The following is a 19,927-nucleotide window of genomic DNA, read 5'->3' on the forward strand; positions in this document are numbered from 1 at the left end:
GAAAAGGAGGTATGGCGTCGACGAAGGAGGAGAGAGAGAGAGAGAGAGAGAGAGAGAGAGACTATGCGAGGAACAAGGAAGGACACAAGATACTGGGGCCAAAATTGAGGGAATAATAATAATGATGATTATGGTGACGATATTATTATTATTATTATTATTATGATACGATGATGACGACGACGATTACGACGATGGTGATGATGATGATAATGAGGAGGAGGACGTCACACTTTTAAATAGAACCTCCATCACGCCTCAAGTGAAAACTGCCTAGCGTTGGTCACAACAAAATTCCATAAAATTTCTCAACACGTTGGAGGCGTTCTTACAAAAATGAACAAACAACAACGGGGCGGGGATTGAGGGGGAGTGACAGACTACCCCGCCTTACCCAACTTGCAAAACAGACTATACGAACGATCTCTGGTCTAACCTCTAAAGTCTACGAGGAGAAATTTGATCTACACAAATGGCATCTGGCGAAAACGTAAACCTGGGTACCCCAATTCCGTTTTCTTTAACTTATGGACGGACGGGATAGACTCTTTCTTGACCCTTTCCACACTGGGTGGTGCCACTTTCCCTTTATTCTGGCTACCGCCAGCTGATTCTATTCATCTCAGCAGCGACGACGTTACAGACATCCCACATAACACCGAGCAATTTTGTGCAAGAGCTCCTGTCCAAGCGAGTCGATCTGGTTTCGAAGTTGCGGTCAACAGCCCAAGGAGGTGTGGCTGCGGCCATTCTTCCTGTAGGATGATGCCTGTTCCCTCGCCGCTGCCGCCGCCTCGCCTGCAACACGACACGGGCAGAGAGATCCACCCCCCGTCGCATCAAACAGATAGTAAACATCGACAAGCGATGGCGGTTGCGTGCGCGCGTGCATTCATCGAAACTTCGTGTGTGGTTCGATACGGTCTTGGTATCACGTACTGCACTAATTGACCGACAGCTATTACCCGTCCAAATGAAAGTTTAGAGCTTATATATGGCCCGATCTAAGGGTAATGATGCGACCTTACACACATACACCAGAACTGGAGTGCCAGTGTGTGTGTGTGTGTGTGTGTGTGTGTGTGTGTGTGTGTGTGTGTGTGTGTGTGTGTGTGTGTGTGTGTGTGTGTGTGTGTGTGTGTGTGTGTGTGTGTGTGTGTGTGTGTGTGTGTGTGTGTGTGTGTCGTTACCTAATAACTCTTACCCAATGGCGCATTGCGAGGCGGCACTAAATTCTCGCGATACAATTTTCGGCCGCACACCCGCCGAGTACATTTTTCTTTTCATGCCTGCCTTTGAATTCATGAATGTTCTGAGCACATCCACCATTCTCCCAGCTGCCTATTCACTTTGACCGTGCTTCTTTTTAGGAAATCGAACTTCTTGCGTCCCCGGTGACATTTCGTCTTTCATTCGGGCTGCCGCCAGACTCTTTCATTCATCTCCGTGGCGCCCCTTCCGTAGCGAAGGACTTCTCTTTCGATTATCCCTTAGGCTCGTTTCACACTTATCGACTTTTCACCGTGCGTAGTCCACGACACGACGTCGTGGTCGTGACGTGTGAAAGTATCTATAGACACCCATGGTTATTTGAGAGCAGGACGTGCCGTGGACGGCGCACGGCGAAAAGTCTGTACGCGTGAAACAAGTCTTAGATGGCCCTTCGTCTACAAAAAGGTCTATAGACTATAGTCACTAACCACATCTGTTCCGGGTGGCCCGTTTCTTCCATGCTGTCATCAAGCTATTTTTCATTAATATCCGTGGCACCCCCTCCCTTTCTTTCGTTCTTCCTGCAGCCAGAGTATTCTACCCATCTCCCTGTCATCCTCTTCGTAGAAAAGGTATTATTGTCTGTTTCGATGAACACTGCATTCGGCGGGCCAACATCCATCTCTCGTACTGTCGCCACAGTGGCGGTGCGCGCGACTGCGTACGAGATACAATGATAAAACATGTCAACAGGAGACCTGTCGATCCATAATGAGGCAGATATATATATATATATATATATATATATATATATATTTATATATATATTTATATATATATATGTGTGTGTGTGTGTGTGTGTGTGTGTGTGTTTATTTACCTAATTGTATACAGGAAAAGAGCAACGGTCGCTGGTTCCCGTCTCTGCTTTCCAATTTTATTATACATTGCCTCAAAATCAGATACAATTCCAACTTAATCAATATCCTTGATTTCCAATTATCATATTTATATTTGTAATTATGTGTGTGTGTGTGTGTGTGTGTGTGTGTGTGTGTGTGTGTGTGTGTGTGTGTGTGTGTGTGTGTGTGTGTGTGCGTGTATGTGTGTGTGTGTGTGTTACATGCTGGCGCCGTTGCATGTGGCAATGTGATGCCCTCAGAAGCGACAAAGGCCCGCCATACATCACTGTCACCCTTTGTCAAGTGCCACTTCTACCTAAAACGCCCACGGCAGTGTCACTTGGCACTGAATTCCACCCAAGCGCCGGCATGTCGCTCATTCAAGACCTCCCAAGCCATTGGAGAGGTGCCCGACGAACCTTGAACAAACTGTTTCAAGTCATCAGCCATTCTGAGTCCACTGTGAACAAAGTCCTCCCCAAACCTCTTCCACGAGCCGTGCGACCAAGCCAGCCGATGCCAAGTCACTCCTGCCAAGTGTGGGGAGTAATATAGAGAAATTAGCAGGACAGACGTGGTAGAAATAGGGAAAGCCTTTGTCTACAAGTGGACTTCGAAAGCCTGATGGCTTGACAGGACTTGAGCCTCCCAATCTGGCTTTTGCTTCTACCGTGAAGAAGCCATCAGACGCCCTAAATCCGGGAAACTGTGTCACTCCAAAGCCGAAAAGTGGGCGTTTATGAGCCCTAAACACAAGCTCCGCCATACCTCCGCCTACTTCCACACCACCCCCTCCGCCTCCTTCCCCGCCCCCTCCTCTTCCTCCCATCCGCCTCCTTCCCCGCCCCCTCCTCTGCCTCCCACTCACCTCCCCTGCCTCCCTCCACTCCGCCTCCTTTCCCGCCCCCCTCCTCTGCCTCCTTCCCGCCCACCTCAGCTTCCTCCCCTGCCCCCGTCCTCTGCCTCCTTCTCTGCGCCCCTCTTCTACCTTCGCTCCCGCCTGTGCATGGCACACCGATAAGAGGGCTTACATTTGTTTGGTACCATCGCAGGTAAACAGGTGCCAACACGCACACATGCAGTACCACGAGAAACAGATATTAGATCGATAGCTCTCTCTCACGCACAGACTCGCGAAAAAATACACACCAATGTACTCTACCATATTTTTGTTCTGGCAAATGCCTGACAAATATATTCAATTGAGGAGCGGCAGAAGACTGAAATCATTTAAGATAGAGACCAGACATAAGTCTGTAAGAGTGACGTGGACGAAGTTGGCACAATCGTGCTACTCGGAGAAGAGGTTGAGAGGCCCTTGTTCATCAATGGGCTCCATATTACTGAAAAATTGACCTTTAAACATCAATTAATCAATACGTATATATATATATATATATATATATATATATGTGTGTGTGTGTGTGTGTGTGTGTGTGTGTGTGTGTGTGTGTGTGTGTGTGTGTGTGTGTGTGTGTGTGTGTGTGTGTGTGTGTGTGTGTGTGTGTGTGTGTGTGTGTGTGTGTGACGTAAGTGGGAGTAGTAAACACGCGTCTTCGTCTGAGTTTATTCCCATCTAGTTTCCCAGGTATGTTGTTTTTTTTTTCAAGGGAACTCGGACTAACACTTGTGTTTCCTACTCCAACACGTCAGAATGTCTTTATATACAGTATATATATGAAGATGTAATATACGAAAGCGCTCTGCTTCGTTAGTTACTTTTTCCAAGTGGTCTACTTTGCATATATATATATATACATACATACATAGATCGTGGAGAGTGTGAGAAGTCTTTTTCAGCAATGGATCCCGAAAGGCTGATAACTCGCCTTGACTTGGTGATGGGGATTCCGCGAGTGCAGGTGAGCTAAAATAGAAAGCCAGAGGAGCACTCTGCCCCGGAGGTCGCCCGGGCTGCTGCTGCTGCCTCCTGCATCAACGTGATTGCAGGCCGCCTCGCCGCAATTTCCTCTATTCGTGAACCGGGAGCACGAAGGAAGCGACGGGAGGTCGGGCAGAAGAAGAATAGGAAGAAGAAGAAGAATGTAATGAGAAGAGAATACAAACACGCTTTGGTCGGTCGACGACGTCGCCTGTGGGATGCTATTATACAGTTGTTGCAGTTCATCGAATTTGTTACAACCCATTCCACCAGCTTCAGAATGCTGCCAAATGCAATTTGCCATGTTCTCCTCCGTCGGATTATACTGTACATGAAGTAGGTAAGTAGGTATGGAGGGAGGGAGATGGAAATAGAGAGAAAGAGAGAGAGGGGGGGGGTAGGGTGTACCCAGCGCAGAGAAAGAATTAATACCAATGCCATGCCACGGGATTGGATATGTGACCCGAGCAAGGCCCAGATCTACCCATGCATGTTGGATCCCGCTCTCCAAACCTCTACCCGCCCCCACCCCCACCTCACGTGCCGACCTTGTCCTGGGACCGTCGCGCCAATCCGCGAGTTAGTGGGTGCCAAAAGGTTAGTCAGCACTGACGGGCCATTGCAGGACCACCGTCCCGCCCCCGAGGGGATGTTGCGACCAGTCTGACTTTTCCATAGTGGCTTATTCCAGCTTCGCAAGATTGTGGTTATGAATGTTGAGTGCAATACGTAAAGGATAATTGTTATATGGGCGGTTGTGTTCTTCAGGTCACAGGTGGGTCAGCTGAGTAGTAAGCAACAAGGTCATGAGGTAGTCAGGCAGATCACCTGATGGGTGAGCAAAGTGAACAGGTAATTAGGCAAGAAGGCAGGCTAGCAGGACAAAATACGAGCTGGTAGGTAGATATGCCGGAAGGCAGAAAGTTATGTCGGATGACCTTCGCAGTAAAATTGTAATTGCACATACATATATATACACACATAGAACATTGTGTAGTTCAGTGTGTAGGAATGGTAGCGTGTGGTATTCGCACCACGCGGACCACGGTTCGAAGCTCACTACAACTGGGTTTCATGATTTAAATTACATCACTGTCACTAGTGATTTATTCCATAATACATTATATATATATATATATATTATATATATATGCTCTAAGTTGGTTTGGTAGCTGCCCAGAGGGAAAGTCACGAATATGTGGGTATGAAATAGTCTTTTAGCTTATCTCAGGAATGGTAATGTTGAATGAGACCATCTCTCCTTTCATATGATTTTTATTTATGTTTTTGCTTTGACTGGCACTTTATGAATTTGAGTAGTGTTAGTGTACGGGGTGTGGGAGAATGGATATTCAGATACAGACCTTATGTATGGTTATTCTCGGGCTGCAATTTTAAGACTGATTTCTCTTTGCTTGTTAGCTTAAAACGAAACATCTGAAAAGGTGTATAGCTCCTCTAAGGTGGACCTAGTCGTCCTCAGTATCTATGATTGGCTACGTTCATTTCTGTATATATGTTGACCAATAACATAAGGACCTAAAAGTCCTCCGACACGCCCCTTCGGGACACCTGGCCCTGACTGAATAGATATTTGTTCATTTGAGGGTCAGCGGGGTCATGTCATACATTAGTTACCAGAAAAGAAAACCCTTACCCCAACAAGATTGATTATGTTATCAGGTTTCGCTCCTTTTGAGTAGGGGGCCCACGCGCGCGATGCTAGTATCTAGTATCATCGCCCGTACAACGTGATGTTTCGTCATCAACCCAATCACCACACACACACAATATATATATATTGTATGTATATATATATATATATATATATATATATATATATATATATATATATATATATATATATATGTGTGTGTGTGTGTGTGTGTGTGTGTGTGTGTGTGTGTGTGTGCGTGTGTGTGTGTATTTGTATATATACATACATATACACAACTAAACGATAAAGTAATCCATTGCTGCTGGGACCACAACCACATCCTCACCCAACCTTGCACGCTCTCTCCACGCCAGCTTTGATTGTGAGCAGCAGGGGCGTGGCTTGTTTTGTATAGATAAAGTGACCAGCAGTTCTTAGGGACACGTGACCCGCAGCGACGCACAAGCCAAAACAGATGACGCCCTCTTACGAGCGATGCCAGCCCAGTTCACGTGAGACCACAGCCTTCAGTGGTCGAGTGCCAAGTCATCAACTATTCGGAGTCCACTGCTGAACAAAAGCCTCATCCACCTCGTTGAGTCGTATGCAAACGTCTTTCTATATTCTGTCTAGTTGGCTGAGCAGTCCTTATCCAACTCGTCTACCATTCTGAGTCCACTGCTGAACAAAGACCTTTCCCAACCTCTTCCATGAGTTTCACGACTGCCAATCTCTGCTACGTCACTCCTGCAAAATTGTCTATCTTGTCTCTCGACCTCTCTGGTCTCCTTCCTCCACGTAAAAACGAATAAATTATTTGACGACTCGATTTAACGTCGAGAAACCCCTCCTATCAGTATGCAAAAACGGTGCCCCTTACAGAAGACTATGTAATGTGGAACTTAATGAATCATGCCTTAAATTCAACTCGCCGGTGGCAGGGTTCGAAACGCCATCAACTCGACCTCCGTGACATGTAGCGACGACCTAACACACTAGGCCAGCGAGCATAAATACAATAATAATAATAATATTAATAATAATAATAATAATAATAATAATAATAATAATAATAATAATAAACAAATAAACGCCCTATTAGTAGTTTCCTCCCCTAACAGGTGAGCACCCACATCTCTTAAACCCCGGGGTTCCTCCGCACATGTCCTCCTCGCGCCTTCTTTGGGCCGCACCCTGACCATTACTCTTCCGCCTTCCGCCTACAGCGCCACCTACAGCACCGCCCCCATGACCGTGTCCGGCCTCCCAAGGGCCCGTCTCTCTCCCTGCGCCTGCATAAGGCACAAAGAATAGTTCCTTACGTATTGGATGAAGTGTTCAGCCTTGAGGATCCACTGCAGGACCGACGGCCTATCCCATGGGGAATAATGCAGCATCTATACCGGGAGAGAGAGAGAGAGAGAGAGAGAGAGAGAGAGAGAGAGAGAGAGAGGAAGGAGAGGAAAAAGAGAGAGGGCGAGGGATGGAAAGAGTTAGGGGGAGAGAGAGAGAGAGAGAGAGAGAGAGAGAGAGAGAGAGAGAGAGAGAGAGAGAGAGAGAGAGAGAGAGAGAGAGAGAGAGAGAGAGAGAGAGAGAGAGAGAGAGAGAGAGAGAGAGAGAGAGAGAGAGACGGGGGTAACCGTCGATCAAAATTCAGCCCAAGGAAGTCAAGTCCCGACTGGAATCCCAAAGAACAACATCAAACATTGGGATCAAGCCAAAGACGCCAACCTACGCAGAACAAGAAGTCTCATACTTTTCTTTATTTTTTGTCTTTTTCTGTTATTGTGGTAGAGCGCAGCCTCGACAAATACATCGAATCTACCTGTAGACAGGTAGATGGATCAGGAGTTTGCCTGGGAGCATGCCAGGATGATCCTCAGGTCTACAAAGTGGAAGTGCGAGCCGCGTTGTCGCGGCGTTTGATCCACCATGATTTGATTATCTATTAATATATTTACCTAGTTAGTAATCTATTTGTTCAAATAATATCTTCAGGTCTACAGAGGGGTAAATGCGAGTCTATGTTGCCGCGGCGCTTGATCTCCCAATGGTTTTTGAACGATAAGCTAACAGTACCCGCAGGGGAAAAACGAAATCACATAAACAACAGTAGTAGCAATCACTATACTACTACTACTACTACTACTAATAATAATAATAATGATAGATAATAATAATAATAACAACGGCCCGTAGAACACTATGCATGTATACATCCATATGTATGTACTGTATGTATGTATGTATGTAAGTATGTGTGTATGTGTGCAAGTCTGTATACGGCGTGGACCGTACCATCTGTTAATCAGCCCCGTGCTGGTTTCGGGGGGCGCCGGATCCTCGCGTTCCCTCCGGACCCCGGGACGATCGTGTCCGAGCGGTTCGACGGAGGAGCCGGGCACCCTTCCACACCTGCGGCGGCGACGTTGCGTAATGCGACGGAGGGAGGTGCGCCGTCGTCAACAGCAGGCTGCTGGGTTCAGACTCGATCCGTCGACGACTTCTCCAGCTGGGTGAGCCCTGCTCCTGCAGCCTCTTCCCGGCGAAGTCCTTTCGTCGTTCCTTGCTTGGGAGGAGGAACCCGCTCAGCTAGTGACAATCAGGATGCATCTCCCCCGGCAGCCTGCTGTTGACGACGGCGCACCTCCCTCCGTCGCTTCACGCTGGCTCCGCCGTTTCCGAACTTCAACGTCGCCGCCGCAGGTGTGGAAGGGTGCCCGGCCCCTCGGTTGGACCGCTCGGACACGATCGTCCCGGGGTCCGGAGGGAACGCGAGGATCCGGCGCCCCCCGAAACCTGCACGGGGCAGATTAACTTAAGGTATGGTCCAAGTCGAATTAAGCCACCTGTGTGTACATACATACATAATGTACATATACATACACACACACGCGCGCACACACACACACACACACTTTTTCGAAGTCTGATTAAGCCACCTGTGTGTATTTTACTACTTTCTGCGCAAGTTTTTGGAATAAATATTTTGGGGATTTGTTACTGCCGACGAAATACTAAACACTACACAAATACACACATTCGGAGTTCCCCGTTAAACCCACTGTGCTCACCTCTGCCACATCACTACTTCAAACCTTTCTCATTCGTCCCTCCACCTTGCGTTTGGTCTCCCTCTTCCACGCGTACCATCTCTTAAAAATGAAGCGTGGGAGGGGGAGACGAGACAGTAGGTGGAGGGGCGATTGCCGGGGATTATCGGACTTAAGCCCTCTAAGGCGAGCAGACCCTTTGCTGTCGCACGAAGGCCACAAGACGAGAGACCATCCACAGTCGGTAGTAGGGTCCCGTTAACATCAACTTCAATGGAAGCAAGACCTTCGAGGGGGCTCCTGTGTCCTTAAACAACATCAATACACATTTTTTTTTTTATGTTCCCACTCCCACGGGCTGTATTTGAGCCTGTGACACAGAATACGACGATTCTAAACGGATTTAGAGCTGCGAGTTACGTGAGCGAGTTGAGTTCATTTGTATATTCTATTCATGTACAATCAACTTATCCATAAGCGTCTGACTAATCTCTTCTATTCCAATGGCAGGACAGGGGAAGCTTAGCTCTCATGACCGACGTGCCATGGTCATCTACAACGGATTTGTCGTCTCATACACATTAATACCAATTGCGTAACACACTTTGAATATTTCGTTTTGGGTGACGCCAGGCGATTCTTTTCAGCTCTGGGACTTAAAGAAGTTATTGCCAATGGACGTGAGATGTACAATGAACTGGTATCAATGTCTGCAGAAACCTTTAAGTAAGCAGAGGGTAAGTGATGGAGCAAGGGTGGTACTGGCTAGACGCCGGGAGATGGAAACCGTGTAGGAGGGACACCAAACAGGTAAAGATATATAACAGAGAAGTTTGCAGGAGTGACGTGGCATATATTGGCGCAGTCCTGCGACTCACAGGAAAAACTGGGCGAGGCCTTTGTTTAGCAGTGGAATTTGAATGGCTAATGCGATTCATGGATTGATTCAAGCTGATCCCCTTACCAGACCGACGGTCTGCTTTCGTTCCCGAGGGATTGATATTAGGAATAACAAAGAAAGGCGTGAAAAGAGAGCAAACTGGGTAATAGAAACAGACTGGAGTGAAAAATATTTGATAAAGTAGAACATGCGGACATGAGCGGAACAATGATCTAGAAGGGAAGTTGGCCGATGGAGCAGGTGCAATGGATCCCAAATGATGTTGGAGGAGGAAGACCAATTACAATGTGGGGAAACAACTTGAAGTTTGCACGAGTAACGTGGAAAAGGTTGGTTCCCTTTCCGGAATTATGGCCCTTCTTATTCTATTCAGACCGTCATTTCATTCATTTCCGTGGAACCCGAAAGGTTTCATATGACACTTTGGCCTATTTTCCCGGTAGCCCAGTGGATACCGTGTCGAACTCATGAGCAGGTGGTCGTGAGTTCGATTCCCGGAACCCGCTGGAAAAAAAAGGCTAACCGCAAATGAGAGGGGTTTCTCACTTCCCATTTCTTGGGACTGGGGTGGTGAGTGAATCTTCCGTCAGCGTTGCGCTTCGCCTCAGTAAATTTCGCGTTTCGCTCTGCATCCATTACAGGGTTCTCCCTTCACTACAAAACTGAGTGGAAGGGTTCTGAGCACGAGGGGGAGGGAGAGGAAGGAAGCGGAGGGGAAGGAGAGAGGTAGGTAGTTACGGATAAGGGAGGGAGGGAATGAAGGATAGAGAAACAAACACACACACACACACACAGAGAGAGAGGTGTAGAGAGAGAGAGAGAGAGAGAGAGAGAGAGAGAGAGAGAGAGAGAGAGAGAGAGAGAGAGAGAGAGAGAGAGAGAGAGAGAGAGAGAGAGAGAGAGAGAGAGAGAGAGAGAGAGAGAGAGAGAGAGAGAGAGAGAGAGAGAGAGAGAGAGAGAGAGAGAGAGAGAGAGAGAGAGAGAGAGAGAGAGAGAGAGAGAGAGAGAGAGAGAGAGAGAGAGAGAGAGAGAGAGAGAGAGAGAGAGAGAGAGAGAGATAGAGAACGCGAGCAAGAGGGTCTTAGCACTCTGGAAGAAGACGCACCTTGACCTCTGCCCCGGGCGTGCTAAAGGTCACCTCGCCCTCTCTCTCTTTCTTCCTGTTCAGAACCGCTACAAAGGTCATTTTTCGCTCCCCGTTACGCGTTACCTTGACACCTCAGTATGGTGGGACACTGGACATATTTCGTCCTGGTCTGGGTGGAAACAGTGCATGTGATACTACAGACTCGTGAAGACCTCATTGTGGTCCAGTATGAAGTATTTGCCGCAAAAGCCACGTGCAGTTCACATTGTAAGACCTTTAGTGATACCTCTATGGACCACAGTCACCTAAGTTTTCTTTTGTCAGTTTATTTTGTGATAAGACTAATATCCACTCCAAGAAGAATACTGATCACTTTGAACTTTTATTAGAGCTCCTTTCTACCTCAAAATTCTCCCACCCCCTCTACACACACTGGTTATCGGAGGGGAAAAATACTCGTGGTACATAAGAAAGCGTCCATAGTTGTTGTATAAACCTACATTCAAACCGCGGCCTGGCGATTTTATTCAACTGAACGATGCCTGATTCAACCATTTCCTTATTTTTCTTTCATTTAATACTAGCACTCGTCAGGCAATTTTAATCAGCTGGGGTAAGCCTCTCTCCATAAAGAATGGGTTCAAACTGCCTCGACCGACACATTCAGTTTTCTTTTTATTTCGCCCTGGCAGCCGCTATAAGATTTTATTAACTCGAGGGAAAAACCACCTCCAGAGTGGAAGGGTCACAAGTTGACGGCCTCTGCCGCTCCTCCTCCTCCTTCTGCTAGACGCTGCCTCAGACGACCCCGATGCCAGGGGTCCCTTGTGGTTAGCAGCTCCTGTGAGGGCCACGCCCCCCCACCCCCCGGCACCTCCTACTCCAATGAAGGTTGCCCTTGCTCCCGTTCTACTTTAAAGGTCAGCTACCTCCTCTGCGATCTAACGGAGGTATTGCGCCATTGTGCGCCGATCATTAGATTTTCAGGTTTCATTATTATGATGGATGTTCTCATAATGTAAGTCAGCTTGGATTTGAGACGGGTTTGGGTTTGAGTTTGGGTTTGGCTTGGGTTGTTTTGGGTTGAAATGGGTTCAGGATGAGAGCGGGTAGGCTGAGGTAGTTTGCGTTTAGCTGCCGTAGTTGGGGTTTTGTAGGATTAGGTTAAGATGGGTCCCATTGGGGCTGGGATTGATCTAGGACGTGACGTCATGGGGTGGAGCTACGTCAGACTGGGTAGAGTTGGGACACGACGGAATGGAATGGGGCGGGACGGGATTGATGGAATGGTAAGGGCTGGGGCGGGATGCAGGAATTGGACTTAGATGTGAGCTGGATTAGGTCGGGCCGGGGCTAGATTTTGGGCTGCGGGTAGACTGGGCCGGAGTGGACTGTGGTGGACTGGAAAGTGTATTGGGCTGGAATGGACTGGGCTGGGCTGGGCTGGGTTGGGTTGGGCTGGTGTGGTCTAGGAGGGAGTAAGCTGAATAGGTTTGATTGGATTAAGTCGAACTGGGGGTGGGTTGAAAAGAGTAATGCTGCATAAGCAGACACACACACGCAAACACACAATCTCCGTCGGCGCGTTGCTCCGGAATCAATCGCCTTTCCCCCCTCCTACCCGCTCCCGTTCTGCATTCAGACCACTCAGTGCCCCATGAGGTGGAAAAATGGCGGGGGGGGGGGAGCACTTCACCGCTTTAGAGAAAAACAAGACCAGCTGATGATGGTAGCGCTGGTGGTAGTGGTGGTAGAGAGCGGGTGATGTGTGGTGTGCGATATGTACGAGTAGTAGGTACAAGTGAAGATGGTGGCGGTGATGGTAGTAGTAGTAGGTGCAGTAAAGATGCCAGTGGCAGTCATGGTGATGACGGTATTGGAGTTATGGTGACGTTGGTAGTGACGATAGTGACGGTACTGGTGGTGGGAGTGGTGGGGAAGAGAGTGCGCGGATAGAGCGTGATACAATGTACTTTAAAGAGCGTGTCTGATTCAAAAACGCTAACCAGCTTGAGGGCACAGCCCCACTCACTCCCGTCCCCATTCTTCCTCCCGATGGCGGCGGGCGGGAGTGACGGCTACAGAAAGAGGAGGAAGAGGAGGAGAAAGAGGAGGATTGGGTGGAGTTAAAGTGCCGTTCGGGGAAACGGCCAAGATTGGATCTCTCGGGAACTTGAAGAGGAATTTGATGAGCTCAGCGTCAGGCTGAAATTGATCGTGATTGATGTGAGAAATACTATGGACAGGGCGGGGCTAGCTTGGGCAGAGGGAGAGTCCGGGAGGGAGATTCTAGGAGGGAGAGTCCGTGAGAAAAAATAAAGGACAGAGGGAAAATACAGGAGAGAGTCCAGGTGGAGAGTCTGAGAAAGAGACTCCGAGAGAGAGTCCATGAGGAAGTATGTGAGGATAGATCCGGGAGAGACACTCAGGTGGGTTTGAGGGACGTTCCTAGGGAGAGTATGGGAGTGAGAGCTTAGGGGAAGTGTGTGTGTGTGTGGGGGGGGAGGTTAATAGAATAGGTGATTTTTTTATATATATTCTTAACCCTGGCACAGCAGACAAGGCTTCTCACACCCGAATAAAATCGCCTGACGACAGCTACAAAGAGGACGAGAGTCGTAAAATGCTACAAAAGGATTAATCGAGATGGTGCTGGCCTCGACCCGTACCCACGCACGCCTGCCCAGATTCATCACACCCACACGCGCGGGTAGCCCACTTACACATCGTTGCTCATATACACAAATCCATACATCTTCATCAACTCGCCCATATACCAAGCGTACAAATGCACATGCTCAATCACTATTTCTCTCTACAGCTCCTTATAATTCCTTTTTTATATATATCCCTCTCTTTCCTTCTCTTTCTCTCCCCCTCTCTTCCGTCTTCCAGGTCCACAATTCCACCTTTTTCTATTTCTATTTTTCCCTCTATTCCTTTCTACCACTTCTCCTTGTTCTTCAAGTCAAGCTATCCGCCAACATGAGTCCACTTCTAAACAAAGGCCTCCCTCAACCTCCTGGACGAGTGTCGCCCGACTGCGCCAATCATCGACGAGATGGTTGGACGGATAAACCGAACCTTCGCGTCGTTTGGGCATCACCACCGCCCATAAACGGGTCTCTCTTTTACTATGTCGTCCCCTCAGCGTGGGAAGTGGTTCAAACCCGCGGGGACGGCGCCAACTCGGGGCCGTCCAGTCAAGTCACTTGCCAAATTCGCAGAGTCCTGCATTAATGCAGGACCGACCGCAGGACTTACATCCTCCACAAGGTCACCCGCGTTCGGTGTGTCGATTTTTTTTCTTCCTCTTCTTTCTTTCGAGTCATCAGCCATTCAGAAATCCACAGCCGAACAAAGGCTTCCCCCAATTACATCCGCGAAAACTTCTGCCATGTCACTCCTGCAAAAATCACCGAAACCATTCCGATCCAGTTACCAACAAGCCTCCAACCATTCCAAGTCCACCACTGAAGACAGGCCTCTCCCAACATTCTTTGATTTGTGCGACGTGCTGACTTAAATCGCGTCACTCCTGCAAATTACCTCCCTTGACTCAATCTGCTACGCGTCATGTTGGCGTCACCATAATAGAGGAGAAGTAAGGAACACTCAGTTACCTCATCGACACAATTTGCCCTAGTCTTTCCATAACGGCCCTTTATGGCCAATATTTCTGTGTATATTTTCTGCCACTTCCTGACATCATATACTAAGAATGGAGAGAGAGAGAGAGAGAGAGAGAGAGAGAGAGAGAGAGAGAGAGAGAGAGAGAGAGAGAGAGAGGAAAGAGGAGGGAGAAAGGTGGGAGAGAGGGAGAAAGATGTTGGAAGTTGCAACCAGCCTCGCTAAAGATGGAAACGACCTCAACAATGCAGAGCCCTCCTGACGCTGGTGCGGCGCCAGACACCCCCTGTGCTTCCCCACAGAGCCCTGACAGCTTTACGGGTTTAAACCCTTCCGCGCCGCGTGGCACTTCCCTCTTATGCATGGCACTCCCTCCATTCATCTCCGTGGCACCCCTCTGTCAACCTTCTGTGTACCGGGATGGCACCTTTCCTTTCAATCTGGCTGGTCGCCAAGCGATTTTATTCAGCCCTGTGGCACTTCCATCCCTCGGCGCCAGGAGGCGCTGAATATTTGCGGCCGAAGCAGTCACCTTTGCCCTATTATGCAACTGGACGGTTAGGGCAGATCAGAGTCACTGCTGGGAATCGGAGAAGAGTGCGAGATTCGAACCCTAAACTAATCGAATGCAAGACCTCGGTGGTGAAGGGGTTTACGAGTCCTGGCAGCTCTCCTGAGAAGGGAAATTTGGGACCTGCTTTACTTTGTCCACTAAATCTCGGTTCTTCACACACCACGGGGAGGCGAAGAGGCGGAGAGGAGGAGGAGAGGAGGGAGAAGAGGGGGAGGAGGAGGGAGAAGAGGGAGAAGAAGGGGGTGAGGAGGGGTAGGAGGGGGGTGAGGAGGGGTGGAGGGCGAGGAGGGAGAAGAGGGGGAAGGAAGAGGAGAGAGAAGAGGGAGAGGAGGAGGGAGAAGAGGGAGAGGAGGAGGAGAAGGGAGACGAGAGAGAGGAGGAGGAGGAGGAGTAGGTGGTGTTGGGAGAGGAGTAGGTGGTGTTGGGAGAGGAGTAGGTGGTGTTGGGAGAGGAGGAGGGGTTGGGAGAGGAGGAGGGGTTGGGAGAAGAGGGGTGAGAGAAAAGGGGGGGAGGGGGAGGGAGAGAAGGAGGAAAATGCTAGTTCCGCCCCGCCCACACTCATGGCACGTCACTGGACCCTGCCGACCAAATAACCGCAACCACTCCGACCCAGTTGCCTGCCCCCTCTCCTCCTCCTCGTCGTCGTCCTCCTACCTTTATAGGACGTTCCAAGAGGCAATTAGCACTGTTTGCATTCTTCGTACGCCTTTAAGTGCAAACCACGAAAGCGCGCGAATGGAAGTCTCACCCACGCATGCATATTATATATATATATATATATATATATATATATTATATAATATATATATATCTATATATATATATATATATATATATATACCGGCTAGAGTATGGAATTTCATTAAAATAATGAATAAAAAACCATACTTTGACCTTAACGTTTCATTTGCCACCTTCCTTACCTCCATTTTGGGGTCTCGATCCGCAAGAGGTGGGTGTGACATTCATTGCGGGCCGGCGGCACACACCGCAACAAAGCAAACTTGACGCACAAATAGAGTGAGGGAAGTTAATTAATTCTCAAGGCAAAAAGAGCGGCCAAGACGCGCACATCCTGGTGACGCACACAAGTCCCTTTGACATGAGCTCAAGAGAGTCCACGCCAAACTACTCCTGATATGAAATATATAGGCCTTTTATCAGCCGCAAGGATGCGGAGTGAATGTCTGCTACCACCCTCGATATACACCGACACTATTACTACAACTACTTCAACTATCACTACATTGTATTACTTTATATTAGTCACAAGCCCTATCCTTATAGAACGAACAGTGTATGGCAAGATTTTTCTCAAGCAGTTCAATGGCTATAAATCTGACAATACTACAACTTCAACTACAACTCCTCCTCCTCCTCCTCCTCCTCCTACTACTACTACTACTACTACTACTGCTACTCCTACTACTACTGCCCCTGCAGCAGGTGCTGCTCCTTCTGCTCCTCTTCCGTGGGCCTCCCAGGTGTCCCAGGGTGGAGCGCCCAGGCCAAAGTTGGCCGTGCACGGCGCTAGTGGCCAACCCTCACGTAGGCGGCGTCCCGGTGGCCCCGCAAGCCCGGCCGCGCCCTTTAACCTTTGGTATTTCATGGTTAATCACCAGCACTTCTTTCCCCGGGGACAATATCGTACCGAGGTGAAGCTATAGGGCCTCCAACAAAAACTTCGTAAAACGGTATAAGACCCCCGTGGGGCCCCAAGGCAAAGATCTTTCTCAGAATTCAGGATTTAATGTCTAGTAAATTTACAATAATTAATAATAAATACTAATAAAAAGTGTGACGTGATAGGTACACTGTTTGTGTGTGTGAATGTAAATGTATGTCGGGCTGGGATAGTAGAAAATGCTTGTTCTTGAGGGGGGGGGACGTTGCGGGGGTATTCTGAGCTCTTGAGCCCCGGCACAAATTGCCGACGGGACCCCTCTAGCACAGGTTCTGGATAGAGATAGAAAAGTGGTCAGGGTAGCAAAGCAAAGGGATAAGAAATGGGAGTGATCGTCATTCTTTTTGTGTGGAAAATGCGTGACTGACCCGTAAGAACATCAATCGAGTCCCTACAATACCGACTGCATACAACTTCAGCAATCAATACCCCCTATGATCTCTTCCTCTTAACATGACGGAAATCTATATAAATTTACATTACAACATAGGCGTCCGTCGAAGAAACAGGTACATAAGCAATGAAACGAAGAAAAAATTCAATGTAAAACTAATTTATGGAAATATGAAGCACAAAACAACGATAGAGAAATTTGTGGGGGTTGTGTTCCAGATGTTAGGAAAGGTCTTTGAATAGTTGATGCTGCGAAAGCGACGAAACGGACGAAGCCACGCCCCCTTTCATTCCCCGACCAATCACACACCGCCTTACAACTCTCGTAAGCACATTTTCACTCCATACGCTTCATTTGAGAGCGAGCCTGACTGGTCAGAGGGCAAAAGGGGGCGTGACTTGTTCCGCCCAAAACGGTTGCTGCGGTGACGACACTCGGCAATAGATAAATAAAAATAAATAAACAGCCTCTGTCCCACATCAACATTAAGGTGCCAGGTAATTTTGAAAAGTGTCACTCGGGAATAGAGATCTTCGCCAACATCGCCTGTAACACGAATAAAAATACACCATGGACAAAAGACAGACACACCACCTTGCAAAAGTCATATCAATCCCATGGGTGCCGGGTGGCACTCTTCCTCTGATTCTAAGTGCCACATGACTACTTCATTCACTTCCGTGGCACCCCAGCCTCGGTGGCACAGGACGGAGACATAGCACTCTTCCCCCGCCGCATCTCGAGTGTGACGCCAGACCGTCACTAATGTTATGAAAAACCTCTTCTAAGCAGAGAAACGCATTTGTCATAGTCACAGGACTCATAAAATATGGCGTGAAGACGCATTCTCTCCTCGCTCCACCATTAACACCCTCATCTCTCACTCTCTCTCTTCTTAGTCCTAAGGATAGAAGCGATATTTATCGGCGACGAATTACAAGTACAATCTCGTTTTCTCTCTCTACTTCTATCTCTCTCTTACACACACTCTCTTCCTGTACTAATCTTACTTTAAGGAATAACTGTTAATATCCATTTTTCTTTACTACAAAAATTATCTAAATACTCGAAATGAGCGTGCGCGTGTATTTAAGAAGTTTCCTTTTCTCTTTCTAACTACGTTTCAGACAAAATTCGTTATGCCTCTGTAGGCCAATACAATAACAGACAAGCAAAAATTTGTCTCTCAAAACTGTAAGTTTATACACTCGTTTGAGGAAGGAGAGATCTGGCCGATTACACAAATCCCCCCCACCAAGTCCCCCATCTTTGTCGACTTCAATTGTAAAACATAAGAACATAAGAATGAAGGAGAATGCAAGATACCATAAGGCCTACACTAAGTAGTTCCATGTCCATTACCACTTACCATCCTTATCCATAAAGTTATCTAATCTTCACTGAATGGTTACAATGGCTATTCAATTCGTTAACAACTCTTGGTAAACCAGTTCTTGCCTATTTCCTTCTTAAAACTAAATTTGTCAAATTTAAATCAATTACTACAAGTCCTGCCCAGCTGTCTTAATATAGTGACCTCGCTTGCATCAAATTGTTAAAGCCCTTGATACATTTAAATACCTCTACTAGATCACCCACTCTTCATCTTTCCAAAGAGTGTAAGGTGGGTACAAGGCTGATATCTGGCACTTTGACTGACACAGCTGGTCAACAACAGCAAAGAAACACAAATAAGGCAGCTGGCAATGTTAAATTCACATACGGTTGCTGTACAGTGACACGCCTGGGATGATTTCCAAAACACAGCTTCAACTCTGACAGGAAACATATTAGATGTCTCTCATTTTATCTATCTTTTATCCATGAATAAATACGGCGCTTTTGAAAGCCCACTTCAACGAGAATATATAATAGCCTTCATTTATCAGTGCGAACCCAAATAGCAATAAGGCACGATAAAATCAAAATTAAATTTTGTATTACGAAGGACTTGCCAATTACGGATACGTGGGGAGGGAGGGAGGGAGGGAGAGAGAGAATACTAATTACCGGTAAGCCAAATGGAGATAGCGTTTGATTTGGCTACCGGCGATTCACCAGCGCTTCTATTCTTATGACGCCGCTGCCAAAAAACATTTCATGTTCAGTGCTGGGTTAGCTACTAGGACAGGGTTCGGCAACCTCTGGCACGCGTGCCAAACAAGGTGCGTGATAGGGTTGACCTGGCACACCAGACGATTTTGAAAACTTGTCACAGCATCGGAAAATAATATCAATACATGAATGTTTTAAACAACAAAATGTAACAAGAGATCAAGCTAAAACCAAGTCGTCCAGGAATTAACATTTACTGGCATCCCCACTGCAATAAAACGGTACACATGAATTTACTTTATTTTAAGCACGCATAGTAGGCTACAGATCAAAGAAACTGTCACAGCCTCTTCCAGAGGTTGCCGACTCCTGTACTAGGATTTTGTGTGTGTGTGTGTGTGTGTGTGTGTGTGTGTGTGTGTGTGTGTGTGTGTGTGTGTGTGTGTGTGTGTGTGTGTGTGTGTGTGTGTGTGTGTGTGTGTGTGTGTGTGTGTGTGTGTGTGTGTCAGTCATGGGAATAACGCGTAGCCTCAGTTGTGTATATGAGGATAATGTGTGCAATGAACAAATATTTCTTTAACAAGCTATACTATAAAACCGAATACTGTACAGGTATATGAAATATGAACATCAACACACACGCACGCACACACATCACTGCACGTACCTGTTCCTACTATCTAGGAACATTCGAAAAAAATAACAAAATCACCCGCTACCCTATACCTCCTGGCTCACACCCCACATAAAATATTAAGTAATAAGCCACTTAAAAAGGTATTCACACACATACAAGTAAGAATCATCGACCCAAATAGTTCGTCTTAGTGCCACTAAGTGCCACTTAACGTAACGATCAACTTCTCTATCTCCCCCGCTCACAAAAAACATAAACA

The 19,927-nt window shown here is 47.5% G+C and overlaps 1 protein-coding gene across 9 annotated transcripts in view; it reads right to left on the reverse strand.

Moving 5' to 3' along the window:
- Window positions 1–19,927, reverse strand: part of chb (CLIP-associating protein) — a 689,317-nt gene that overhangs the window by 546,121 nt on the left and 123,269 nt on the right. The gene's annotated exons all lie outside the window — the stretch shown is intronic.

This window comes from Oratosquilla oratoria, chromosome 10 (assembly GCF_046742065.1).
Source record: "Oratosquilla oratoria isolate Oo_2021 chromosome 10, ASM4674206v1, whole genome shotgun sequence".
In the NCBI taxonomy this organism is placed as follows: Eukaryota; Metazoa; Arthropoda; class Malacostraca; order Stomatopoda; family Squillidae; genus Oratosquilla; species Oratosquilla oratoria.